General features: G+C 38.9%; 1 protein-coding gene across 2 annotated transcripts in view; it reads right to left on the bottom strand.

Annotated features, from left to right (window-relative positions):
• Positions 1–2,087, bottom strand: part of slco2b1 (solute carrier organic anion transporter family, member 2B1) — a 37,215-nt gene extending 35,128 nt beyond the window's left edge. Inside the window, exon 1 of one of the 2 annotated variants that reach the window (XM_044370328.1) lies at positions 1,983–2,087. The gene's annotated coding sequence lies outside the window, so the exon portion shown is untranslated. The remainder of the gene's footprint in view (positions 1–1,982) is intronic. The other variant, XM_044370331.1, reaches the window with a different exon arrangement.
• Between the last annotated feature and the right edge of the window lie 12,537 nt (positions 2,088–14,624).

The following is a 14,624-nucleotide window of genomic DNA, read 5'->3' as shown; positions in this document are numbered from 1 at the left end:
CTTTGTGTCTTGCGCTCTCATTGGCTGTAGCTCATTGCAGACTCCTGTGTCTGCAATGCATCGACGAGTCTGTTGGATCGCGTCTTTGAACAGTTCACACGTTGCGATCGAGTGTCAATTTTTCCTCTGATCTGGGGCTCCAATTGTGTAGTATGACCTCAACATAAGTCAATCATTGTTTTCAATTAGTCATTCTGGTCTAAATCTCTAAATTCAGGCCCTCTAATAAGTGCGCTGATGGTCATTTTGGAAATTATTGCTTAAATTATTACTCACACTGACTCGTACTTTCAGGTTCTACTGTGTTTGTGGTTCAGGAGTTACACTAACAAGACCCTCACAGGATGATGTCACACAATATTTCACTAAGTTTAATGTGACTTGATTACAATACCTGCCGTGTTAGCACAACTTAGCTAAAGTAGCTAATAGCCCAAGTGTGCAGTGCTCGGTGTTCCCAGTAAGCTAGCGTTAGCTTCGGTCTGAGGTAGCGGGGCGTGTTTCCAGAGCATGACCCTGCACTCCTTATCTGGACCATAAGCTGCAACTCTGGACTTCAAACCGGCTCCAATATAAACAAACAGGTGACGTCACACCTCGCTATGTTTTTATCTTTATATACAGGCTATGCTCCAAACAGAGTCCGGCTACACTTGAGGGTGACGTCAGAAATGCTGCAACCATGAGTGTGATTGACTGAATGACCTGCCAATCAAGGCAAACTTACAAAATCCTGCTTCTCTTTAAAAATATATGTTGGATGTTAGAAACATTGAAAGTGAGATGCAACTGTACATAAATCAAATATTCACTTTGTAATTTTAGAGATTTTTTTGTTTTGATTTGTTTTTTTTGCATTCACTTCAGTGCAGTCAGGGTTGTTTAGAGCAGCATCTAGTGGCCGTTACAGAGACTGCAGTGTAGTTTCTGTGTTGAGTCTTCAATTTAGCTGTTCTCTCCTCTTTCCTAACTGGGAAACTTAGTTTATTTAAAGCTTCAGCCAGCAGCTCTTGTAAGTAACTTTGTTGGTTAGTCATTCACAAAAACAAATTCCCAAAACTTTAGTCTGTGTCTGTTGGATGCAAAACAAGTCTGACTACCGCATTGCTGTTTGCCAAACCACAGAGTCCACATCAAATCATCAAATTATATCTTACTGAGTAAATGTTGTAAAAAATGTGGATACATTTCATTGTGACATTAAAAAAAGATTTAATGTTTTAAATTAAACATACAGTCTAGTAAGAGTAAGAAATACTGTGTTATTATGATTTGTCTAAACATAAGAGCTCAAAATGTCCAACTGAAAACTTCATGTAGAATGTTTTACCTTTTTTTTTCCAATGAAATAAATAAAAATCAGTGTGAGTTGGTACACAAGTCCAAAACCCCAAAATATTCAGTTTATTATCATATAGTGACATTTGAGAAGCTGGAACCAATGACTCCTGACAGTTGATTAATGGTTGCAGCTCTAATGCATACACACTTTCACTTAGTAAAGGATCTGAATACTTCTTTCAGTGCAAGTACAAAGGTTTTATCAGCAAAGTAGTAAGTAATCAAAAATAAAAGTATCAGAATGACTCTTTTCTGTTGTAGATGGTCAAAGTAAAGATAATTTTAACTACTTTATATATTGTAGTTTTGATCTTTAAAGTGACTCCAGCTGTCAGATATATGTTATGCAGTAAAAAGTGCAATATTTGCCTCTGAATGTAGTGAAGTAGAGATTTGCATTCAATGGAAATACTCAAGTTAAGTACCTAAAAGCTGTGGCAGTATTCACTCATGAAATTAATAAAACAGACCTGACTGTTTTAGTTATTTTTTTTCCCCAGAAACTTTGCATTTAACTTTGTAAAGTGGGAGAACCGGAAACTGCAGCTTTTACAAACCAGCTCTAATGAAGCAGAAGAGTCCCTTTAAAAACCCTGAAACGTCCCGGAGAGAACAGAAAGAAGTGATTCATTCACACTCACCGTGGAAGCTGAAGAGTAGCAGCTCGGCTCAGTTTCTCTGTTTCCTTGTTTCACTTTGCTGCAGCTTAGGTTTTCTCTGGATCTCCAGCTCTGCTGCTGTAAAGGGGAGGAGGAGCCCATACTAGAATTTGAACCCTGGTGTTGAATGTAGGTCTGAGAAAAAAGAAAAAAGAGAAGAAGAGGAGTGGAGAAGGAGTGTGAGGCCTCAGAAAAGTTTTCAGACCCACGTGTATAATTTTACAACCTGAAAAGATTTTACTTAGTAATTAAATAAATCTGTTCAAGATGGTTGTATATCCTTGAGGCACTAACTCTAAACTTTTTCATTTGTTTATGTGAAGTTGTTTCTAGTGTGTGTTAAACCAGCAGTCAGGTGTCTGTAATCATTCCTCCTGTTCATACTGGATATTAAAAGATCCTTCAAATGTGCTTTCAATGGAAGTGATGGAGGATAAAATCCACAGTGTGTCCACACAGTCATTTAAAAGTCTGTGTGAAGCTTCTATTCAGCTTCAGCAGTCTGAGTTAGTCATATCAAGTGGATATCTGACACATTTACAGTCTTTTTAGCATCAAATTCCCTCTTTGTGTTTCCTCGGACAGTGTTTCCCTGTTGAGCTGCAGGTGGAAGTATAGTAACAAAAAGAGGAACTTTGGCACTAAAAAGACTGTAACGTTGAAAGATATCTACTTGATTTGACTCATTTGGACGCTGAAGCTTCATATTAGCTTCAGATAAACTTTTAAATACATTTTGTCCTCCATCACTTCCATTGTAAGGTCATTATGAAGGGATCTTCTAATGGTCAGTATGAACAGGAGGAATGATTACAGCAAGAAAAACAGCTTTAATGTTCATTTAGGCTCCTGACTGTTGGTTTAAGACTCACTTTTATTTTCTTTTTACAGTTAATCTCCCCCCAAAAACGATATAATTGAACATCAATCAAACATAAAGCAGGAAAGGACGGAGCTCTTTGCAAAGATTGAAATACAAGTCTGTATAACTCTCTACCTGTACGTGCTGTAGGACTGTTTACTGTTAATACTACAGTTATTGTGCATTAATAATGCAGTTTACACAGCATTTAAAATACAATTTCACTACTATTTCATTACAAGTTGTTATTTGATGTATATTCAGTATAATTATAATTTTGTTTTGGTTGATATATTATTATTGTATTGTTATGATAATAATAATATAATAACAATACAATAACAAAATTAAAATCTTGAAATGTGATGTGTTAGATCAGAAGCAGGTGAATTCATCTCTGTATTTTTAAAAAATATTTCATGCTTTTATGTTGTTTGCAGACTTCTGCAGTAATAAAATATGAATCAGGCCTGTAAATGTAATAGTTTCTCAGTCAGGAGTCCTGAAGGTTCAAGGTTCAGCTTTATTGTTATTATACAAAACAGGATTTCACAATGAAAAAAAAAAAAAAAAAAAAAAAGGCAATAAAACAGAACAAAGTATCACTAAAAGAAGAAATAAAACAGGAAAAGCTATATTATATTTACAGGGAATATACAGTCACATACTGTATAAACATATGAATAATATATATGTATATATGCTGTATACACGCAAATGTTTTTGACAGTATGTTCAAGATTAATGGAATATGCAAATTATAGTGCAAAAAAGCTAATTGACATGAGTAGACCAAAAATATTAGAATAGGATTAAACAGCTCACTTTAAACATTAGCCAACATAAATGTTTTCCTCTTAACTGAAGATCAAACGCTGGTGTGTCTGTGAAGAAAGGAGGTGAAAAGTCAGATTCTTCTTCTGCGGTTGAAACCTCCCCCAGAGAGAAAAATGTAAGTTCAAAGAAGCATCAAGGTCAAAATGTCCCAGTTATCAGGGACAGAGGTTTCCTCTCTGAACTGATGTTTCCTGTGGACTGAAGAGAATGAAGGCAAAATGTCTTTTTTTTTTATCTTTTTTAAATGTAACTTTAATGTGACAAAAGTGTGACATAAAAGGTGAAACATTAGTCAAAGAATATGAAAAGAAAAACATGAGACCAAAAGAGAAAGAAAATTAAAAAAAACATGTGTTGACTTCAAGAGAAAACAATGACGATGTGATGTAGAAACTATGTGATGTGTGTTTGTACACGTCTGTGTGCATTATAACACGTATGTTGACTGTGTCGATGTGTGTGGACGTGAGGAGGGAGGTGTATGACAATGTGATGAAGCTGAGCTGTTCTACACAGCAAAAGAAAAAAAATAAATAAATAAATAAAAAACAACAACAATCATAACAATTAAAGCTGCAAGCAGTGTTGGTCGGGACCTCGCACTCTGGCTCGTCAGGATCAGATCATTTCACTTTTTAAAAATGAGGGATATTTCTTACAAGTGTGGTGTGCTTTTATATTTTCTCCTCGGAGGAGATAGCGTTTGTTCGGGGTTCAAAATTGGAGCAAAGTCTTATTTTGAAAGTCTGATTGTGGACTTCCTGTTGGATTTAGGTCAGGGTCAGGGGTGTCAGTGTATGATTTGTAGGTCTTGATGAGATATATAATTGAGTTTTGGTTTGATGTCTCTATGACAATCCTACGGGCCGTGGCGGCCATTTTAGTTACATAGGTGGCACTAGAGAGCGCATTTTGGTACTTTGGGGGTTAATTTTTACATTTTATCAAATTTTTCACCAGACCTGATGTGTGTGCCAAATTTGGTGAGTTTTTGAGCATGTTTAGGGGGTCAAATTTAGATGTGATGTGGTGTGTGAAGCCCTTAGGCTTATTATGGGTCGGCCTTCTACCTCTTTGGCTCGCTAGCAATAGCCAGGGAAGGACGCCAACAGGACAACAAAGGCTTGGAACAGAACCCAGGGTCTCCTGCGAGATGAGAAAGCACAAAAAAATTCTGGAGAAGAAGCAAAGTTAGTGACAGGCATTGATGTTACATGAATGCATACAGATGGAGAGGAAGAGGAGGAGAGAGGAGCTCAGTGCATCATGGGAAGTCCCCCGGCAGTCTAGGCCTATAGCAGCATAACTAAGGGCTGATCCAAGGTGAGCCTGGTCGGCCCTAACTATAAGCTTTATCAAGAAGGAAAGTTTTAAGCCTACTCTTAAACATAGAGAGGGTGTCTGCACCCCGGACCGAATCTGGAAGATGGTTCCACAAGAGAGGAGCCTGATAGCTGAAGGCTCTGCCTCCCATTCTACTTTTAAAGACTGTAGGGACCACCAGTAAGCTGCATACTGGGAGCGCAGTGTTCTAGTGGGATAATACGGTATTATGAGCTCTTCAAGATATGATGGTGTCTGACCGTTAAGGGCTTTGTAAGTTAGGAGAAGGATTTTAAATTCTATTCTAGATTTTACAGGAAGCCAATGTAGCGAAGCTAAAATGGGAGAAATGTGATCTCTTTTTCTAGTTTTAGTCAGAACACGTGCAGCTGCATTCTGGACCAGCTGGAGAGTCTTTAGAGACTTGTTAGGGCAGCCTGATAATAAGGAATTGCAATAATCCAGCCTAGAAGTAACAAACGCGTGGACTAGTTTTTCTGCATCTTTTTGGGACAGAATGTGCCTGATTTTTGCAATATTACATAAGTGAAAAGAGGCAGTCTTTGAAATTTGATTTATGTGGGAGTTAAAGGACATATCCTAATCAAAGATAACTCCCAGATTCCTTATGGTGGTGCTGGAGGCCAGGGTAATGCCATTACCCTGGCTTTTATTAACTCATAAAACTAATAATACCCAGTTGAAGCAGAGTTAAGTGAGGCTGATGGAAAAACACACTGTTTCATTTTTTTTGCTGACTTTTTGGAAATTTTCCTCATGAGGGTTGTGCAATATGTCAGCATTGTCAGTATGTGTATATGTGTAAACTGTGTATGTGTATGGAAGCCAAGTGCTGCTAAGATGCTGACATTTCTGTTTTTTTACTATGTAGTATGTTTGACTTTATCTTCTGTGGAACTGCAGGACAGAGTCACAACAAATTTCCCTACAGGGACATTAAAGTATATCTTATCTTATCTTATCTTATCTTATCTTATCTTATCTTTCCTGTGGTGCTTGCTTGAGACAATAAAAATAAACTTGATCATTAAGTATTTCTAATGTTGACATCACTGCTGCTGTCAAATGATCTTTAAGATTAACATGATGAAAAATGGATTATGTTGATAATGTTGCTTCAGTGAAGCCGTGCAGTGTCGTCTTGTGACCAGCAGATGGAGCCACAGTCAAACCAAATGTGCTGCTGGGAACTGATCAGACACTTTATATCACATATGACATTTACTCTTCTTTCTGTAAAATATACTGTGGACAAAGTATGACAGTAAAACTAGTAAAAAGACAGTAAATTTACACCTTTCTTTTTAACTCTAAAGAAATTGAATAAAACCGACTGGCCAACAAAAGATGACGAATTAATAAATGAATGAATAAAAATGAAAGTTAAGAAGTTTCATATAACAAACTGGACAAGTAATTATATTAGTAAAGACAAAACAAAGATATCTTGTTGGCCTTTTAAACAATCCTGGCCGTCTCAATTAATGTACGGAAAAAAACTTGTTTCTTCTCTCTTGTCCTCCTTGTCTTGTCATCAACTCTGTTCCTCTGTAACACACAAATCACACACCAAACACATGCATCTTCGTAACTTTTAGCCTAGTTAAGTTAAGGATTTTAATGTCGTCTAGTACATGTGTGGTCAGCCTGGTCGCCAGAATAAAACGTTGGCACTGTACGTTTCTGCAAAACCACAGAAACGTTGAATATCTACGTTTCAACATGTGAAATACGTAGCATATTAACATTTCAACAAAACGTATCATATGAGAATGTCAACAAAACGTATTATATCAACATTTCTAAAGTGACGTAGTTCACATGTGATCTATATGAGTTGATTTTTCCTATATAGGAGGAGGAGGAGCAGGTGGACGGTTAGTAAGTTTGTTGGCAGCAAGTTGGAAATCAGCATCGAATACGGTTTGAGACCACCTCAAAACTCAAACCAATGTCCGCTTCCCATTTCAACCGACAAAAGCGGGTGTTTTTAGCGAGACGTCAGGACATTTGCAGCTGTTTTTCTGGCGAGAAAACCGTCTTTTTTTAGTGAGATGATCTTTCCCTAACCCTAACCAAGTGGTCTTTGTGCCTAAACCTAACCAGACCTGAACCACAGCGTTGTCACACCATAAAACATCATTATTCAACAGGTAGAAATGTTAATATGCTACGTTTGTAGAAATGTTGATATGATACGTATCACACGTGTTGAAACATAGATATTCAACGTTTCTGTGGTTTGCAGAAATGTTCAATGCCAACGTTTTCTTCTGGCGACTGGGTTGCTTTAGAAACAAGCCCAAAAACACGCAGCCCGCAACTACCAATGTTTGTGAGGGACTTTACACAAAAACAAGCCTAAAGTCACTTATAATAAGTGAAGCTTACAACTGTGGTCAATAAGTGTCCCGAAACGACTTTACGTTCAATCAAGGACGACTTAACACTTCCATGTGTTGTTCTGGAAATCATTTACCAACCACGTATTCAGTCCTTTCACTGGGAGATTCTGTTTCAAAACTTTTATCACGGCAACTGACTCACACACGCTTGTGGCTGAAATGTCATTTTGCTGATGTTCTGTTTTCAGTTTCCACATACTCTTGTTTTTTCTTTTGATCTGTGGTGCGTTTGTTGTTTGCAACACGTTAATTTACAACAGGTCTGACACAGAAATGAAGACAAAATGACCTTTACATATTAATAAAACTTACAAGACAGGTGATTGATTTTATTTGATTTTAGGTTTAATATCTGTGCAAGAGTTTGACCGGTAAAATAAACTGCTCCTGTGTCTTTTCTCTTCTTCTGATCAGAACAGAAAAAACTTGCAGCCGACTTGGAAGTTTCAGATGTTCCATGGAACATAAATATGATGAAGAAGTTATGGCAAAAAACAAAACAAAGTCCTCCCAGCTTCATTGGTGCTGAAAGGAGAAAATCTCATATAAAGCAAAAAAATGTTTAATTCCATTATGTTGGAGTCAAATCCTCCAGATCTGTCTGTTGTCACATCTCTACTCTTGTGTTTCCAGATGTCACATCTGCCTGCAGTGAACCAACTTCTTGTGCAAGAGGCTCAAAAGTAATTATGGGTTTCTGTGTCAGTGTTTGTGTTTTTGTATGCATCCAAACAAATCATAACAACAGTCTACTATGAAACCCTGAAAGAGATGCCAGAGGATTTAGTGGATCTATACTTCCTGGACACAAAAAACAGACATGTAGCCACATCTGCTGCGACATCCGGAAACCTTTGCTAAGTGAAAACCAGAACTCCCTCAAATCTGGAACATGGTACTGAAAACCTGCTGATAAAGACAGAAAAGTCTTGCTTCAGCACCTCGTCTGGTAGTTTGAATAAACGCTTTACAGACCTGAATAACTTGCAGAAGCTTGTTGCTCCTTCCGTCTGAATTCACACTGCGCCCTACGATGACGTTTGTTACCACGTTGGCCATTTCATGCAGAGAAGTTGCTGTAATTTAGCGGAATTGCAAGCTCTCACAAATATTGAGGAGATTTCTTGAATTTGTCTTAATTAGCGATCACAAAATTGCAATTGACTGATATATGTACGGCTCAGATGTTAGCCTGTTAATGTTGGCTTTGTCAGTCGGTTAATTCAGCTAGCTTAGCATCAGTTCTACCTGCAGTTATTAGCTGTAGATAACAACTCATCTCTACAGACGCCATAGATGCATCATGGGGATGTAACATACCTAGGTAAAATAAGTCCTTGAGGTCTTGAGTTTTATTTATCAAATGAAAGAAAAGACAAGAACAAATAATTCATGGCTCCATAGTAGGGAGTAGTGATGTTCCCGAATACAAATACGTTGTTCGGCAAAGCATGAATAGTTTAATTTTTAAAAATTATTTGTTTTTGGGAAGAAAAAAACCCCATGTCAAATACGAGACGCACATTTCCTAATTTGACATTTGGATAAAGCTGAGCTACTGACACATGCTAAGTGCTCTCAAGAGATTCTCCACAACCTGTTGTTCCCCTTCTTCTTTACACAAAGTTAGGTTGTAAAAAATAGGCAACAAATGAAAAGTGCAAAACAATATTTGCCTTTGAAGTTCTTCCCTACACATTACACAGTGTGCTGTCTCTGTGTTATGGGTGTATAAATAGTTAGAGGTCTGTCTGCAATGAGGCGATGAGTAAAGTTTTAGCTCAGTAATCAGCGCAGTCGTCTATGATCTGGGAGACTCCAGTTAAAGACCTGGTGTGGGGACCTCCTTCATAAGGTAGTTTATTCATTGACACTTATTGTAACACTTAATAATAATAAAAACAAAGGGTTTTTAAGCCTCTCTCCACTTTTATTTGAATACAAATACAAATAATTTTGCTGCCTCAACAAATACAAATACTGGGCTCTCTGCACATCCCTACTCCATAGACCCTCCAGGTACATGCTGTTCGTTTAACTGCCTACCTTCAGTATATAAGGTGCCCATAGTGTTACTTACCGTAATTCTCACAAAACTAAACTAAAAAAAAATGAAATACCAGTAAACTAAATATACTAAACAGACAAATAATGAAACTAGTAACTATCAAAAGAAAATACTGTTGAAATCTGGTCTAAATAAAGCAAATATCTACATTTTCTGTATAGATAAATAAAATAATTAGCTTAATTTGTGAAACCCCTCAAAATTTTGAATTTGAGGTCTTCAGGGGGCCCTGTGGGAGAACCCTGTATTTCACACAAAATGTTAACTAGTGAACTCTGGAAACTTATGTGTCATTCTCGTGTTTTTTGAAGTTCAGTGTGTTTGTTTGTTGTTGGAAGTTCTTTCAGCTGTTTTGTGTTGGAAGCTCGGGGGACTACACTGCCTTCTAATGGCCCACCAGTTTCACCAGTTTCATCACTGTGTGTTCCAGTTAACCACAACAGCCAGTAATGAGTGTTAATGCTTCTGAAACGAATGTAATCATTAATGAGGTCCACTGTGAGCTGCTCCCTAACAAAACACTTATTAACAGTTTCTGATGGTAATTAACCCTCTGGGAGCAAAGAGCAATAGATGTTTATCAGTGATTACAGGAGGCGGTAGTGAAAGCTCCTGGGATCCACAATGACTCACTTCACTATCACTGACTGATGATCCTCTGGCTGTTTTACAACAAACTCTGACAAACTCACCTGCACTGCATCAAAAAAAAAAGCTAGAAACAGCTCAATCTGATAGAAAATCACTAAAGGTTTAGTAAAACACCAAAAACGCCTCTAGAAAATAACAAAGGGTTATGAAGAAGTTCATCAAAATATATCAAATAGTGTAACCCCCCCCCCCCCCACATGAAGTGCGCCGTTCTGTGAAGCCAGTCTGACATAGTGGCCAAACCATGTAATTACAGCTTCCGGGTCCGTCACCTGATGCACCACACTGGCCCAAAAAGTTTCCTGCGCACAATTATTGAAAAAGGAGCAGCTGTAAAACGGTGATTACATTTATTTGAGCGTCACAACCCCCTCGAAATGACTCATTTTATTATTCGGCCCAATGACATTTGAAAAGTCTAGAAGAGCCGCACGATTAAATGATTTTATCCCCATTCAGGTGAACAAGGAGCCAAACAGAAGTTAGCCAGCAGAAATGAGGAAACATGAGCAACATCCGGGTAATTTCTTAACAGCAGGAAGCTGATTTTTTGGCTTTAGGCGCAACTAAGCAACTTCCATAGGAACGAACAGGGTGCCATGTTTGAGTCTTGTATCCAGTTCTTCTTAATACATCCATGGTTTGGAGTTGAGCTAGCAGTTTCAGTCTGCTTCCAGTCTTTGTGCTAAGCTAGGCTAAACACAGAGATGAGAAAACATGATGACTTTGTAAAATATGCACCTTGGTGAAACCCTGTCTTCTGTCAACTTAATAAGAAAATGTTAATTAATGTATTTGGCAAGTAGCTAAAATGTTGATATTGAGAATATCAGTAAAATGTTTTTTTCTGCCAAAATATCCAACAGAAACAGTTTTGTGGTTGTTTGGACTCTTAGGTTAAAGAAAGATCATGGTCTTGGTTTCATACAAAAGGAATCTGCAGTGACTTGAAGCAGAATGTGTTGAGCATTTAACCAAAACCAGCATCTTTAACTAACCTGGTCTAAACCTAAACAAACACAGGGCTCAGGGTGTGAAATTTGCTCTCTCTGCTGTCAATGATGCATAACATAATTTATTCAGTGATTACATTTGTAGACACAACATCATTGAGAAATCATTTTAGTAATGTTAATGCGTAATTTTTAGCAGAATGTAAGAAATACCTGAACTACCTGGTTCAGAGAAAAGTGAGATAATGACCAAGTGTGAGAGTAAAGACAGAATGCCGTTTGCCAGGTTGGAGTCTCTCCAGAGGGAGCAAGCGGCTCCCTGTCTGTTGCCCCCTGAACGCCTCACTGCAGCTTTTAATTCAATTAACTTGCTGGTCAATGAGAGGACACCTGGGAGCTCTGAGACCACCAGACACTTATTACAGCCCAGTGATACAAGAACCACACAAGACAGTGTGAACTTTAACACAGTTGTCCAGTTATGACGTGTTAAATGTATTCAGAGACAGAGGTGTCCAAAAGTTAGGTGCAGCAGTTTTCATTCATGCAATGTGCGATAAGTTAAACCGTCTTTTGATTCCTCACAAAGCTTTGCACTTTATTTTCTTATTTTTACTCTTCATGTGGCTGTTTTTCTTGCTTGTAACATACATCCTTTATTTTATTCTGAATTGTGTGTACAGTCACAGATCTTTTAATGACTTCAATAATCTTATTGTGTTTTTATTGTGTTTATGTTTCATGTTCTTCTGTTTTGATACTGCCTGGCTGCAGAAAGATTTTCCTCTTGTGGTAATATAGTCGTAGCTGGATGCCTTCTAGTACAAAGTCCAAATATAGTTTTAAATATGGTACAAAAACACTTCTTTCTGTACCCACTTATTACAACTTCGAGTAACATGCAAAATATCTTTCTGTACACGGCGAGGCGAGGAGTGAGAATGCATAAAGATTCATAATTTTTAAATTAATAAGAATAAATTAATCAAAACAAAAATCAAATGAAAAGCAGGTTGGAAAAAAGCCAATAACTATTATGTCATTCCTTGATATTTTGCATAAACAAAGTTGAAGGGAAGGTCAAGATTTTCCCAAGTTAATGATATTTGGACACTTAAAACCCTCTGGGCGACCGGTGATTCAATGTGATTTGTTGAGTTTGAACAGAGATGATTCAGCTCAGCTGCTGGGAGGTTGGGGTTAGATGAGGCCTCCCTGCAGATTTCTTTCTGCCTCATGGTACTAATTAACAAACTCTTGCTGTAACAACAGCAAACAAACATGGTGGTGGAACAGCGGGGTCATGTTTACTTTACTCAGCATGATAGGACCCCACAGGTGCTCAGACCACACTAATGCAGCTAAAACAAGTTAATTTCCTCTCAGCTCATGAAACAATAACTTCATATCAGATGGCCAATACTTGATGATGTCAAGTGAAAAACCTTTAATCGTTCTCTCTGCCAGTAAACAGTACTGAACCTCACCTACAGCTCCCAAACTGACTAATTCCCCTGAGGCTTGATTACACGGAAAAGCTGCCTACTGACTATTCAACAGAAAAGGCTGTAGCAACCCTTCATCCACTACCACATTCCTCAAATACTCAGATAACACTGTCACACATGTATTGCTCAATAACTCTCTTGCTAAAGCTGCATGAAACAAATCAACAGAAACTTACAGAATGAGATCATTCTCCTCTGGATGGCAAAATAAAAATAGTTCTTTGCTTGGACAAATTACAGTAAAGATTAAGTAAAAAAAACCCTATGTCAGGTCCATGGATGGAATTTAAAAATCTCCTTTATGTAACTACTTGGATTTTCTACCAATAAGCACACATTTATTTAATTCATTGTAGTGGAAAACAAAAACAATCTGATTAGATCCAGTATACTGTAGTTCAGAAGCACAAATCCAGACCTCCATCATTTCCCACTGTACACAACACTCCTCTCAAGGCCCATTTACAGCTGAACATCTCCATACAGTCAGAGGCGAACAGCCACGAGCCACCGCTGAACCTACACTGGATCTGGGACACCGTAAACACATTTTAGGGATGTGGAACGTCACCTCCCTCGTGGGGAAGGAGTCGGAGCTAGTGCGGGAGGTGGAGTGGTACCAACTAAATATAGTTGGGGTCCCCCCTACACACAGCACCGGCTCTGGAGCCAAACTCCTGGAGAGGAGCTGGACTCTCGTCTTTTCCGGAGTTGCCCAGGGTGAGGGGTGTTGGGCTGGTGTAGGGATAGATAATCATGAGCCCCTGGCTGAGCGCCGCATTGTTGAAGTTCTCCCCATGGAACAAGAGAGCGGCCTCCTTGCCACCACATGTCGCTGGGAGGAAGGCTCAAACTAGTGTTTGTGCATATGTACATTGTCAAACCTCTGATTCAGGATGAACAATTTCAATTTGCATTCCTTGTGGGGTACCTTTGTGGGGGTTGCTGTAAGAATAAGAGGTACCGGGGCCATTGCTATGAGCCATTCATTCCTTAGATTAGGAGTCAGAGCTGTGTCAATATTCTCAGCAGAAAGTCAAATATGTTCTCAGTGAGTGTTGAGTTCCGCCTTGGCTGTCCCTTATCACTGATTCTGTTTGGCCTGTTAATGGACAGGATGTCAAGGAATTGGTGGGGGGAGGAGAGTGTCCTGTTTGGGGACCTAGGATTGCTTCACTGCTTTTTGCAGATGTAGTTCTGTTGGCTTCATCAGAACCCTGACCTCCATCATGTGCTGGGGCTGTTTATAGCTGAGTGTGTGGCAGTTGGGATGACAGTCAGCACCTCCAAGTCTGAGGCCAGGAAAACACCAGGGCATTGTGCCAGACCATTGTGGTGAAGAAGGAGATGAGCTGGAAGGCAAAAACTCAAGTCAGTCTATTTTTGAACCCTCACCCTATGGTCACAAGCTTTGGGTAGTGACCAGAAGAATGAGATCTTGGTTACAATCAGCTGAAATGAGTTTCCTCCATAGGGTGTCTGGGCTCAGACTTAGAGATAGGGTGAGGAACTTGGACATCCGGAGGGAACTCAGAGTACTGCTGCTACTAAAGTTCAAAAGGAGGTGGTCTAGGCATCTGGTTAGGATGCCAACAGGACACCTCCCTTTGGAGGTGTTCCAGGAATGTCTAATTTGGTAGGAGACCCAGAACATCCTGGAAGGAGTACTCTATCTCTTCTGGTCTGGATCCCCCAGGAGGAGCTGGAGGCGTTGTTGGTGAGAAGGATGTCTGGGTTATGTTTCTCATTCTGCCGCCACTGTGACACGGTCCCGGATAAGCAGTGGAAAATGGACAGAAGGATAATTGTTCAAATGGCCATCTTGGCCAACCCAGACAGGAAATTTACCAACACGTGGACATTTTTCTTCTTAGTATTTTGTCACAAAAATAAATGATAAAATGATGGCTCTTCTCCCACCCTGTGAAACCAATACTCCAAACAATACAAACATACACAAACCCCTCTAACTTCAAACACTGCAAAATAAATGTGG

Source organism: Thunnus albacares, chromosome 13 (assembly GCF_914725855.1).
Source record: "Thunnus albacares chromosome 13, fThuAlb1.1, whole genome shotgun sequence".
Lineage (NCBI taxonomy): Eukaryota > Metazoa > Chordata > Actinopteri > Scombriformes > Scombridae > Thunnus > Thunnus albacares.
Note: the sequence above shows the minus strand (reverse complement) of the source record. Positions and strands in the feature narration are given on the sequence as shown.